Here is a 13,556-nt window from a genome sequence, read left to right as displayed (position 1 = left end):
GCGGAGGAAATGCCATCTGCATAGTAACGCTACCCCAAATGCATAACCTGCACTGGCCTACATATGTAACCTCATGAAGCTACATGATTAATTCAGCTCTACGGCAAACATTTAACTTGCATTTTTGATAAAGCAGAATGCATATACTCATCCCAAAATAGCTAATGTCTAAGATGAAAATGCACTGGTTTGAATTGTTCCAGCTGATCAGAGGCCAATGCTTTTGAAAATACAGTGCTTTCACATTCTGGTATGTTTTGCTAAACATAATCGTTGCTATACTGCCCTGCATCTGTATCAAAGCTTTGCCAGTGACAGGATGTTGACGGTACACTAAGCTAACTGACGCTAGTAGGAAAAAAAAAAAAAAAAATTCACTTAAGCCTCATGCTGCGAGATTTTGTATTAGCTGTTCGCGTAAAACACAGAAGCATGCACCTCTGTATTTTTTTTTTTTTGCACAAAGCCTTTTTAAGTAGATTAATCCTGCCTCGAATTTCTGCCTCCATACATCAGCACAAGCGAAAAAAAAGAACGAAGGGAGAAAGTGCTGCCTCAGTGTTTTTTTCACCAGCAGCTAACCTTATTTTCTACAGTGTGGAAACATTGTAAGAAGCATGAAGAGACTGTCAGGTGGTCCCACGCTTTCCTGTTTTGGCCCTGTTTACCGACCACAATGTGTTCCACACACCTCTATCTCTTCATCCTCACCTCTTCATACAACCTGTGGTACAGAGACATCCACTTACGCCTCACCCACTCACATGTTTTCTTTTTGTTATGTGAACTAGAAAAAAAAAGCTATTCAATCGCCAGCTTCTCTCGAATCGCCTCTGCTGCTGGAATAGCCTGTTCTGCAGCAGGGTAGTAGTTGAAGAGTGTGCAGTTTATAAGGGCATGGTGTTGAGCATTCATGATACTGCTAGCCACATCCCCTGTCACTTAGTTGTCACTGTATCTTGCCACCCAAAGATGAAAAATCACACTTCCAATTTGTTCACACCCGCAGGAACTAGGACGCTTCAAATGACACAATATACAGTTCAAGCATGCTGCTCTAAATAAAGTAAATGTGACCAAAAAAAGTAACACCAAATGCAAAAAAGCTGTTAAAATTGTGTGTGAGAGAGAGAGTGTGTGTAATTCTAATCAAGAACAAAGAAATAAGAAGTGTTAAAGCCAGCTGTAGGAACCATGAAGTTGCATCCTTGAAAGTGCATTGAAGCAGCGTGTCCCGTAGGAAGGCTTCTTCGGGCGGGGCTGTTAGCTTCAGGCCTAGCTTCACCTCCATCAGCCGCAGAGCTGCTTGCATCCTCGCCACTGTTGCCAGATAGCTGATAAGATACACACAAAGAAACAGGAGGCAGAGGAGAGGAGAGAAACGCCACCATATCAGCAAAAACACTGCAGAGCCTCTTCACACTGAATATGTGGGCCCACCTCCCAAGCCGCTAGTAGGGGCGTATGTGTGTGTGTGTATTTTTTTTTCTTTTGTGTAATTCCATTTCCTACTCATTATTGAATAACTGTAATGCAAACAAGCCTGCAGATCACACTGGATTATACTTGGACCTTGAAAGGTCATTGTTGAATATGAAGAAAAATACTGGCGTATTAGACGACCTCTTATCAGAAACCCTGAACACGTGACCTTCTGGCATTGGTATGAACACATTTTTGAAAAGAGTTTCCAAGAAAATTGACTGTTGTATTGCTTCTAAAAAGATGATGCTGATGACAAAAGCCCTTTCCTAGTACTCTTTCCTCAACTACCATGCTGCCTTTCTCTCATTTCAGATGTCAGTCTCAGTGTGCCTCGAGTTCTCAGCAAAGAGCAGGAACAGAATATCCAAGGCTTCTTAGAAACAGGCTTTGGTCATGTGGGGGAGACGGGTAACGACAGAACTTAAATGAGAAAAGCTCTGATTGGTTTTTGAGTTCTGATTGGTGTTTGAGTCATCATCGTCTCAACAGTTATAGCTTTTAAGAATAGGAATAGAGGGTCATCCTAAGGGTGCAGGGGATTAAATGAATCATGTAGTCATCATGTCTTTGTCACATGCAATCCCCTCTGTCTGACAGATTTTGTTACATTGGCTTTACCGAAGCCAAGCATTAATTTTGAGTGTATGTATTTTGAACTTGTCCGTGCCTGTGTTGTGTGAGTATCTGACCCTGTACCTCTCGTCATTTACGTTCAGAAAAAAAAACAGTGTAGAGTAGAGATGCTGCAATCATGTTTTTTTTTTTTGCCGCAGATACCAACCCTTTGAGTGAGATAAGCCGATTCATGGCTGATACTGATACTTTTTGGCATGCATGGTAGATAACAAATGTTATATCCGTCTTTGTAAAAGTTCCACATGGCGACACATTTCATTTGCTGCTGGTGCACCGATCATGCATGCATTTTTTTGGCTGATATTGAACGGCAGCTGATCAAAGTAGTAATAATAATCACTTATTAGATGGGCTGTCCCTTGTGACGCCGAAACGATTCGGTCTTCGATATTGCCTCGCCCTCACTGTCACTGAGTGATAAAGTAGAATATTGTGTTGAATACTTAAAGGGATACTTCTCCCAAAATCAATTGCCGTTGCAAAAGTTTTCCAAACCCTTCCTTGGCATGACGGTGAGTAGAAAATTGGTGAATTATTGATTTTGGGTGACGTATCCCTTTAAAACACGACATGGCAATTGGATTTTTCCACTGTGAGACCTGTGTGAGCTTGTTGGCACTGTCAACGCTGAAGCTGCCTCAGCTGCCTCAGCTGTATGGCATCATGGGAGCTTTTACATCCTAATGAAGAGAGACTGATTAACTTACTGTTTATTGATCCTACAGGCTAAATGAGAATAATTACAAAGCTGCATAGAGAAGCGACATGTGAAAGCACAACTGTACGTCTGACCGTTGAAAAATGGCAAATGTCAGATGTTGTCACTGTTTAAAATCCTCTCGCTAAAGAGGACAAAAGACTAGATGATAGAAAATGATCATTTTAAATTCTGCATGAAATTCAGATAAAAAGCCTGAGACATGAGCTTCAGTTTCTCTTCAATAGGTGTAGCTAAATAGATTACTGCTCCTATCAGGTGCAAGTGTGTCTGTCCTCACCCCCGTAGCTGAGCTGCTTATGCCTCCCTAACCTTTTGTGCGCTTGGTACAAAACACCTGGCCTCCCTGCCGGTGGGGCAGGAATGTGCAGGGCTGAGGTGGATGCGGGTGGAAATTTGCAGCGTTCTCAGAACATGACCCCCGGTAACATTCAAAGGTGCCAGTGTCAGCAGGAAAGGAAAAAATCAGGGGAATGTGCTGCTTTAATCAAACCAGCATCTCTGTTTCTCTGCTTTCTGTGTGCGCGCCGGCTGGGAATGTTGTCCTGTGTGTTTATTATGTGTACATGTAAACCAGAGGCCCTCTTGGTTTTTAAAAAATGAGGCAGCGTTGTCACTTCATTCTGTGTTGGTCAGTTTAGTTTTCATTTCAAATCCCACATTAAATTCAGATTCATAGATGGTAGATTTATCACTGGCCAGTCACAAGCTTATACTGTATCCTTCTCCAATTCATTCGCCCATCCAGACTGTGTTGACATTTGATTTACCAAAGTTGTGTTATTAAGGATCCCTTTGCATTGAATGAAGCCGTAAAAGCTCAGCAGGAAACAAATCTCCAGAGTATCCTGTCACCTGCACAGTGCAGCACGGAGATGGTTACACAATTCATAACTGTTTGGTAGATGAAAGCTTTTTGGGATGATTCAGAGAAATGAATACACATTAGTTGCTGTTGCCAGTTAAATCAATGATTGACCCGGCCGTGTGCCTTTTTGTCTAATGTTTGTGTCAGTGATTCAACTGTTGAATGATTCTTGAACTGTTTGTTCCACAGAACAACTTGACTACCGGGGATGAATAATTGAAAAATGGAATAGTTGGATGTTAACGTATTTGTGGAGCAGCAGCAAGTCGTTATTTGCAGCGTTTAAGTGTGAAAGCAGGAGACCTAAAAATGTGAACTTCCTCCAGCACTGCTCGACAGCCACCACCACCGTGACCTCTGTGCTATATGTAAATTCAAACCATTAGCTTACACCAGAAAAAACAATGCTGCTTGTGTGTGTTTGTAAGGGAGTTTCTGTGTGAACTGAGATGTTTTCTTGCCATAGATTTAAACATTGCAGAAGTTGTGGATTGAGCACCACAATACGTGTAACTTCTGTCACATGACAGGAAATGTCTGGTATCCTGGTTACCGGTTTCAAGGTAGATCACGGTTCGAAACGATCAAGGTTTTAAAACCACTAATACGTTCCATCATACCATTCCTGCGGTATGAGCTGTCTCCTCTCTCAAGTTATAACAACTCGTCAAAGACCGAAAGTACAGGAATCCATGGGCTTGTGTGCGGTGTAGAGTGACACAACCCCCCCCCCCCCTCTGCTCGGCGCGAGCTGTCAGCTGTGTACAAGCAACCTGTGTTTATGATGGCAGAAAGAGAGGTGAACCTCCGAACTTCCCCTCCACCAAATACAGACGAAGCTGGCTGTATGGGAATTTTTATTTTTTGGCTCTGAATAAACAGAGACGGCCGCGGCTTGGAGGAGGATGGTCACCTGACATGCAAGACCAGGGATCTCCCTCAGCGCCGGCCAGAGGCCAAAGGGTTGGACGTTAAGCAACTCCAACCAGCTCCTCTCTCAGGAACGCTGTTTTTTTTTTTTGTTTGTTTTTTACATGAATCTGCATTATTGTGTTATATCAGGCCCATTTGTTTTGAATCAATTTGAAAAACAAGCAAACAATAAAACGTTACCAAAAAAAAAAGCATTCTTCACCAGCTATGCATCTAGTCTGCTGAGTCTCTCTGATCCAGCTGTATGTGTATGTCAGCACTACACCTACCTGAATTGATGTGAACCAAGCCTGTAGTTACTGTAAATATGTGCAATGAAACCATGCTACACCTACACTACACTACACTACACAACCGGTTTAAACGTGAACAGGTTGTGTTCAAACTGTACAAGCAGAAGAAGCAGAATCATTATTATAGCATTATTTTATATGTTTGATTATGTTTAGCAGCTGTAATGGCAACACCGTGGTGTCATGAGACCGGGATATTTTTGTACAAAGTTGTCACAGTGTCAGACTCTCATACCGGCCCTATGCCTAATCCTGGCTGAGTAATTGCAGTTACCAGGGTGTTACGGTTTTAAATCCAGCGTGTCTGTGGAAGTCACTGATTAATACACTGTATTAAGTAGTTGGAGTGCAGGAGGAAACATCCCTGTGCATGCATTACATTTGCAGCAACAGGCAATGCGATTTGGCAAAGTCAAGAGGGGAAACGGGAGTGAAGGGAAGGAAAAAAGAGAGAACAGTTCTGTAAAGCATAGCGCATTAGGTTGTAGTTGGTAGTATAACATTGAGGGTATTGGGGTGAGAGCAGGAAGCAGGACTGTTGATTGAATGATTTTATAATGAGGACATTATGATGGTATAGGCGCGATACATCTCGAGGACATGGTATAGAATGAGCAAAGAAAAGAGAGACTGCTGCAAAGGCCTATCTTTGATTCAGCAGGAATCTCAGTGACAGGTGTTGGCTTTTATAAATGGCTCTGTGTTTGTTTGTGTGTATTTGAGAGAGTAAATGGCTGCTCCTTGGCACTGATGACTGTAATTTGCATAATGGACTCACAGGCCATACTGACAATTAAAGACAGGAGGAGGAGAAGAGGGAAAAGCGAGAACGGAGAGAGGAAAAAAAAACCCAACCTCCAGCAGGGTTTCTCTCACGTTGCTCAGACACTCGTTGGCACTGGGTGGATTTGGTCAAGATTGTCAGCTTTACTATTTATACTGGGGCAGTTCTCTTGCATCTCTGGTGACTGGTTGTGACTTTTAACACAGCAGCAGACATTTTTCCTAGGGATACACAGGTGTAAGTAATAACATAATTGTGCATTGCACTGCAGTAATTGCAGGGCCAGAGCCACAGGTAATGACATTAGCTCCTCCTGTGCTTTGTCTGCAGTCAGAAGTGCACTATAAAGAAGCAGGAGTGCACTGATGATATTACGGTAATCAAATGGGTAGATTTAATATTTTAGGATAAGAAGCCATAGACAAACCTTGTGTTTACCTTGATATCTGACTTAACATTTTTCTTCTTCTTTTTTTTAAAACATGATAAAAAAAAGTTAAAATCTCTGAAATAGCATAGTGATACGTTTTCATATTGCCTCTACCTCTAACATTGACCTGATCGGTCCAGTCACTTGATTTCTACCATTAGTGCATTAAATTGTGTAACTTTCATTTTACACATTTACTGCAAAGCAGAACAAATGTGTCATTTTTAAAAAAAATATATATATGTTTATTTTTTTTTACCATAAACAGTTACAAACAAGTGTTTCTCAAAGACTGAATTATTTTTGGCTGGCTGAATATCAACATTGACCCCCTAACCCTATCAAAACAAATGGGTGAAATATTTTTTTCTCTCTGTGTGTCACTCACTGAGTTGTGATGTTACTGGTGTCACAACAGCGAGAGAAGCTTGTGCTGGTTAAAGAGAAACAATCAAAATTAAATTGTTCTCAATAATTAATAATTGATCTGCCTACTAGTGACCTTGGTCAGTGGCTAATGTTATGCTATTACCAGAAATCAATTTTTTTTTGCTGCTCTGTGAAAGCAGCTGCCTGTGACTGCACAGAGCAACTTCCTTCCGATCCAGTTACTTCAGGTCCTACAGACGCTAACTAGAAAGATGTTGTGGGTTGCTGTTCAAGCCTGTAGCTCCTTCTGTGTTGTCTGATGATACAGTGGGGAAAGTTACTGCTTTTTGTGTTTTTCTCCATGTAGACAGAATGAATAAACAGATGAGGTGCATTAAACCAAGTTGTATAAATTAGGAAAAGGTACTAAGTTTCCTCCTCTCCAAAGGAGCTCATGACATTCTATTTCTATATAAGGTCTGTGTGCTGTAGCATAAAAGTGTGCAATTTGATAAGAATTGCACCTGCTGCCAGCCTCATCATGCATGTCTGCTTTCACAATGCTAAATAAGAATAAAATATAGATGAAACAAAAGTCCAGTTGGCAAATACACAATATTACAGGAGTTCCTGGGCCCATAGCTTGGGACAGCGTACTTTTTTTTGGCATTGCATATTTCGCTATATTTAACATTAAACATTGGAGTTAAGGAGTTTGATGTGGGGCTGGCTTTTTAGTGGGCTTACTGCAGGATGCATGTTTGAGGGTCTGTATAACTGAAAGCTGATGAATTCAGTCTAGGTTGGGCGAACACATGCATGCACACAGCACATTTGCCTCATGTAGCCTAATGATTGTGCATTTGCTCCGTTTTAGTTTATTGGAAGTGGACACACAACATGCGTTATAATAATAACTGCAGGTCAGATTTTACCCAGGAAGTATGTCATGAATGATTACAGAAAACATTTATGGTAATAACTAATGCTAATGTTTCTTTTTTAGATAAATACTTACAGTGGCTTACCGAGGCATATATTTGCATGAATGATAACAAAATGAATGCACTGTGTTAGAGAGTCTTAACTCGTACAAACACACTGTGAGGCTCTGACTCGGTTGTCTCTCATCTTTTGGCTCATGTGTTGATACGTGAACTGCAGGTTGTCCTGCTGCAGAGTCCTAATGCTTCAGGTTGTATTTTTCTTTTTTCATGCATAACCATCAATAAATTATTGTTTGTTTTTAGCTTTTGAAAAAAAAATAAAAAATCTGTATTTACTCTCAAGGCAACTAACTATATTAGCAGTGCTTAGTCTAGTTAAATGTTTACAACAGTTTGAACCAAAATCAAATTTTAAAGGGATAATTGTGTGACAAAAGATGAGAGTCTTTCTACTCTGAAGGATGACACATTTCTTGGAAATCACTGATTGGGCCTGTTAAAGGAGAATATACTGTAGCAGTCAGATTACACGCAGCACTATATGACTTTACCATTAGCCAGGGCCACATATGGCTACCCGTAAAGGAGGTCAAAGGTCAGTCACTGCCCACATTCCTAAAGCTACAACTTCCCTGGCACCTCACCTCCCCCACAGAGACACATGTTAAATGCTTTGTTTAAATCCATCAGTTAGTTTCACACACACACATGTGCACACACACATGCTAAACAACTCTGTCTGCCATTGTTGTTGCCCTACATAAAGTAAGTGGAAGTAAAGAGATCATGTGGGTGGTTTGGACATGGGCACTGGAGGGTGAAGGGTGGATGGAGAGAAAAAGGAGGAGAACTGTGATGCTGACTGGGAAGGAGGGGGTTGGTAAAGGTGAATCACGGAGGGTTGTAGGTGTTCAGAGACTGATACAGGATAGATGAGTTTGCTGTGGGGGCACAATGGAAAGAAATACTCGGAACAGGAAGTCTTTTTTTCTTTTTTTTCTTTGAGGCTGAGAGCAGACCTTGGACTTGTAAAGCGTAATACCAAGTATACCTCTTCCTTTATGAGGCCAACTACAGCATCACACTGGGTCACAGCAGGTTTTAGACGTGTGTCATCACGGAGCCCTCCATTTAGAGTGCATGTTTCATTCCTCCGTTGCTATTTAAACATCGTACACTGAATGAGAAAAAAGATCTATGAGGGATTTTAAGTAGTTTTCTTCCAGTCATTTATTATGAAAGCTCACAGCATTTGCAAGCTATCTGCAATCTCTCTCTCTCTCTCGCTTTCTCTTTCACACACACGCACACACATAGTGGCACACATCTGTAATTGACCACCTGTTTGTCTGTGGCCTAGTTTACGCTTTATGAAACACTGGAGCAGTGATGTACAGTTCCTTTGGGATTCCTAAATGCTCGCCTATTATTTCAATTGTTCTAAAGGAACACAAAGGGACAGAAAAAAATCTATATACACGCCACAACGTCTTTGGAGTTTCTTTTGAAGAAATGACGTGTATAAATAGAAAAGACTGGGGCAAATAAAGTTCAGTAGTAGGCCCGTATTTGAACTGGGGATGGCTGTGGTGTCTATTGTTCAACTCTTCCTTTGAAGACTTTTATTTTCGAAGTGCAAATGAGAGATGTGAGGAGAATCATTGGTCAGTAGTTGGGAGTAAGTTGTATTGTTGTACTTCTCTTTTTGTGTGTTGTGTGTATTGATGCAAGATTACTTTTTTCTCACCACTCGTGCATGTGTGTGCGAGTGCGTGTTGTGCATGTTTATGCGTTGCAGTAGGTGTGTTTATAAGAAGGGCGTGTATCCCAGCGCGCAGACAGGAAGGCTGCAGGACCGTCTGTGTTTGCAATAAGCTGCGAGAGCCAGAGGAGCCCACCAGTGAGGGAAGCTTTTGGGTCAAGAGCCCTCATACACACACACACACACACACACACACACACACACACACACACACACGCTCCTGCCTGTTTGTAAGCTCTGCTGACTGCAGGAAGCAATAATGGTAGCGTGCTTCCGGAGTTCCGGAGGGTTCTCTCAGGGGAGTGTGGCCGTCCTGTCCAGCTCAGCAGAGCAAAACTGAAAAGAACACAGCAGAGCAGAAAATTATAGAACAATGAGAGTAGAAAGCAAAAGAATAATAAAAAAAATGGTACAATGGAACAACATAGAATGCAGTAGAAAAAGAACCGGAATGATTAGAATCTGTAAAGTACAACAAAAAAGAATGTATATGAAAATGTGAAAAACAAGTACAAAGTGAGGTGCGTAAATTCAGTTCCACTGCGTGTGAATGGTTGTTTACTACAGAGATGATCGGTGCTGTGCTCCTCTGTGGTCTTTAGAGTGTCTTCAGCTGGATGGCAGATATAAATGTTAGGACAGGGGAAGGCGATGCAGCCTGCGGAGAGCGTCTGTGTGTCGGGGCTCATCATCTGTGCGATCCACATCTCGCTCTCAGTCTGAGCCAGCGATAGGAGGGCGTCCCTCAGTCCCTCCTTCCTTCTGCATGGCTTCCTCCCCGCATACCTCTCTGCTCATCTCGCTGGTCCATCCGCTCCGTTTCCCAGGCTGGCATCGGCGTGCACGCGTCGCTGCACACATTTGCACTGTGCGGTTGTGCGCTCGCATGCATTACTGCGACCGTGCGCCTGCACTTATGGATGTGCGTTGTTTTTTTGTTTTTTTCCCCCCTGTTAATTTCACCATCCCATCACACGCTACAGTATGACCAGCTTTTACGCCCCCGTTGGATATCACCTGTTAACTGTCAGCCAAAGGGCCCGGCACTCAATTGCGTGTCTGTCTGCGTTCGAGCACCTCCCTCACCGGTAAACGCCCACTTCTTACAAACTCTACCCTCACCAGTTTGTTACACACAGGAAATTGTACGTAGAGGTGGCAAGCAGTGTCATCTGCTGAGCTGAATCACACAGACACTGATGGATATCATTAGTCACGAAATGACAACATAAACAATTGGCCACATTTTTAAAATATGCAGTGTGAGGGAACGCCTCTGCTATTTTCCTGTGAAGGTTAACTCTATATTTTCGAACCAGTATCATGAGTATTCCGACTGACGTTAGTCGGAGGTGGCAGTTTTAATTTCACTTGAAGTGGGTTAACATTTCTCTAACACAAATAAATTATGCAAACTTCCCATTAATTCCAGTAATTCTTCAAACTCTAAAATGCAGTCGCCCTGGTGACATCATCAGTGTGGATTTTTCTTGTCACAGAAGACATTATACTGTCACTGTTTTTCACAAGCTAAAATCTAACCCAAAGTACTCTATAAAAAATATGTTGTAGGTGCTAATATTTCTCTCAGTGTGGTACAGCAGTGGTGTCCCATTTATCATGTGCTAGCACTGATAAGAGATGTGGTCGGTGAAATGTGTATGTTATTCATTTTCTGACAGTATTAGCTGTGCCATAGACGTGAAATGTGGTGTCATTCAGATGTCAGAGGAACAAGAGAAACTCTGTTTATTAAAAAGCCTTTTCAGAAGATCTCAGACATGCCTTTTCCCGGCAGCTGCAGTGAGAAGCAAAAAAACAACAACAAAACATTGAACAAGTCACTGCAGATATGTCAAACTGTTTTTAAAATCAATAGTTTTGGAATTTTCTTAATATTGTCAAATGTTAGAGAGTTTCTTACCTCTTTCATATCAGATGTGAAGCAAGAGGCTCAAGCCAGGAGATGGTTAGCTTGGTTTAGGAGTGACTTTGTGGAGTCTCTGCTGGTTGCAATGTAACCTCACAGTGATGACCACACATTTATGTTTTCAAACTGCATAACATGTTAATTAGTGAATTAGATTTCCCTATCTATTTCCCAGTGACTTTTGCTAAAATGAAGTGGATTGGGCAGTTGGACACATGTATTGGTAATCCATAGCCAGTCCATCAACATTGTTTGTATTTTTTGGCATGTTATTAATTCATTTATTTTTTTCAGTCATTTTTGTCATTTTATTTTGCTGTTTTAATGGCCTGCCTCCTTCAGAATTCAACTCTGTAAATAATTAACCTGGAAAGCACAATTCAAAGTATGCACTAATAGAACTGGCAGTTGGAGTTTGGCCATATCATGCACAAACTTGTAGCACATCTCTGTAATAGTAGTTGACATGAAATGAAAAGCCATCTGTATGGTGCACTCTAATTGATTGGAGTCATTGTCAATTCATAACTTGCATGCGAGAACTACACCAAAAACTGAGTGTGGACTTGAGCACCCTGTAGCGTGTTATCCACATCTGACTTCATAAGACTTTTTTTAAAGTAGGCTAGCTCTTTTATTTATTTTATTTGACCAAAGCTCCAACATCTGGAGTTAAGTCCAGGTGAAGGCTTTGCTCAGGTCCCCTGGTTTGCTGGTTGTGTCAGGTTTAAAATGTCCTTTATCCAAGCCATTTTTAAATTGTTATTCATACGTATTTCTGCAGTGGTCAACAGACTATTAACCGAGCTTTTTCACGATACACTTGCTGATAAATGATGTAGTTACTTGGAGGTGATTGTATTGCAGATAAAAAAATTAGCAGATGTATCACATGTCGTAATGTTAATGAGCGTTGATCCTACAGATACATTCTAAAAGATGCACTTATGTCAGCAATATTGCTCTTTTACAATGATGACAGTCTGTGTACTCTGTGAGCAGATTCCCTCTTCGTACTGTGTTGAGTGAAAATGACATGTTTAAGATGCCGTGTGTAGTACATTTTCCACAATGAAGAGTGAAACCACTTTTATAATAATCACATATGTTTGAGAGTAGCATGAATGGCTGGAGGTGACAGGACTGTTGTGGCTGCTGTAGGTGGCCTCACCAATAGATTCTTTGCACAGTGTGCACGCCATCTGCCCATGGTCATAGCGTTTGCGCTGATATATAGTGACAAGTCGCTCAGACACGCAGGGAGCCCTCCATATATACAATATACGCACAAATGTGCTCACACAGAGCCATCGCTACAAATACAGCAGCTCTTGATGACGGGGTCATGACCCTTGTGGAGTTATTATGTCTTCTGTCATGGTAGATCACCTAAGAATAAAAAAAATTTTTAAAAGCAGGAGGCGGACAGGATGTGCACAAAACAAAACCCTCAGCATTGGCATACCGTATGTTGCCTAAGAAAATATATATATTTTTAAAAAAAAGGAAATACTGCTTCGGCTACACAGACAAGACAAGCTGAACTGACTTTGAAACTCTCAGTGCAAACACATGGTCTAACAGATTGAATAGCAGTGTGTATGTACTTATATGCATTTTTATGCATGTGTGTGTGCCGTTATTCATTTGGTGTGCCATGTAGGGAGACAAAGGAAAGCAGTCAGACATGACTTCAGTTATGAGGGGCTTTGGTTTGCTCTAAAAGGAAATAATTGAATTATTGTTATTTATTCCCACTGATCGACAGACATGGCACCAGCGGACACTGTTTTTGCGCTGCACATTCACCAGCCAATCATGAGACTTCCCCAGCCAGGCACATTTGTGATGAAATGACACAGTTAAAAATACTAATTTTAATATTAGTTTAGAAAAAATAGTGATGATTACAGTGATTGTAGGTAGATGTAACGAAAAGTATCAGGTTGTTGGTTGCACAAGATTCCCTCCCACTGAAGAATAGAGTGGCAAACATGTGAAGCTCTTTTGCTAAGTGACCTTTTCCTCATTTTATAGCACCTTGTGAGTGATTTAGTGCTGGGCTGCTGTATAGGCTGCACATCCCCTGGTCGGGAATCTGCTACTTGCCTTCTCATTGACATTCTTTTCTTATGAAGCAGTCGCTCTTTGCGTCTTCACTGTGCTTGTGCAGACTTGCCTTGCTGTGTGGCTGCCTTCACTAACACAGTTGAGAGAAAAGCACATCATTGACTAACTGTGTTCTTGGTAAACAGAAAGGGGGTTTTGGTGTCCTATAGGTTATATAGTCAAAGTCAGCTTAATTTGTCAATACTGTTCTACATGATATACGATCTACAATGATGTACAGAGGATTGAAATTGTGTTTCTCTCCAACCACAGTGCCATTTAAATAAAAATC

The 13,556-nt window shown here is 41.4% G+C and overlaps 1 protein-coding gene across 2 annotated transcripts in view; it reads left to right on the top strand.

Moving 5' to 3' along the window:
* Positions 1 to 13,556, top strand: part of ptpn4a (protein tyrosine phosphatase non-receptor type 4a) — a 62,483-nt gene that overhangs the window by 10,739 nt on the left and 38,188 nt on the right. The window lies entirely within an intron of this gene.

This window comes from Trachurus japonicus, chromosome 21 (genome assembly GCF_045865225.1).
Source record: "Trachurus japonicus isolate A0001 chromosome 21, Traja_1.0".
Classification (NCBI taxonomy): domain Eukaryota; kingdom Metazoa; phylum Chordata; class Actinopteri; order Carangiformes; family Carangidae; genus Trachurus; species Trachurus japonicus.
Note: the sequence above shows the minus strand (reverse complement) of the source record. Positions and strands in the feature narration are given on the sequence as shown.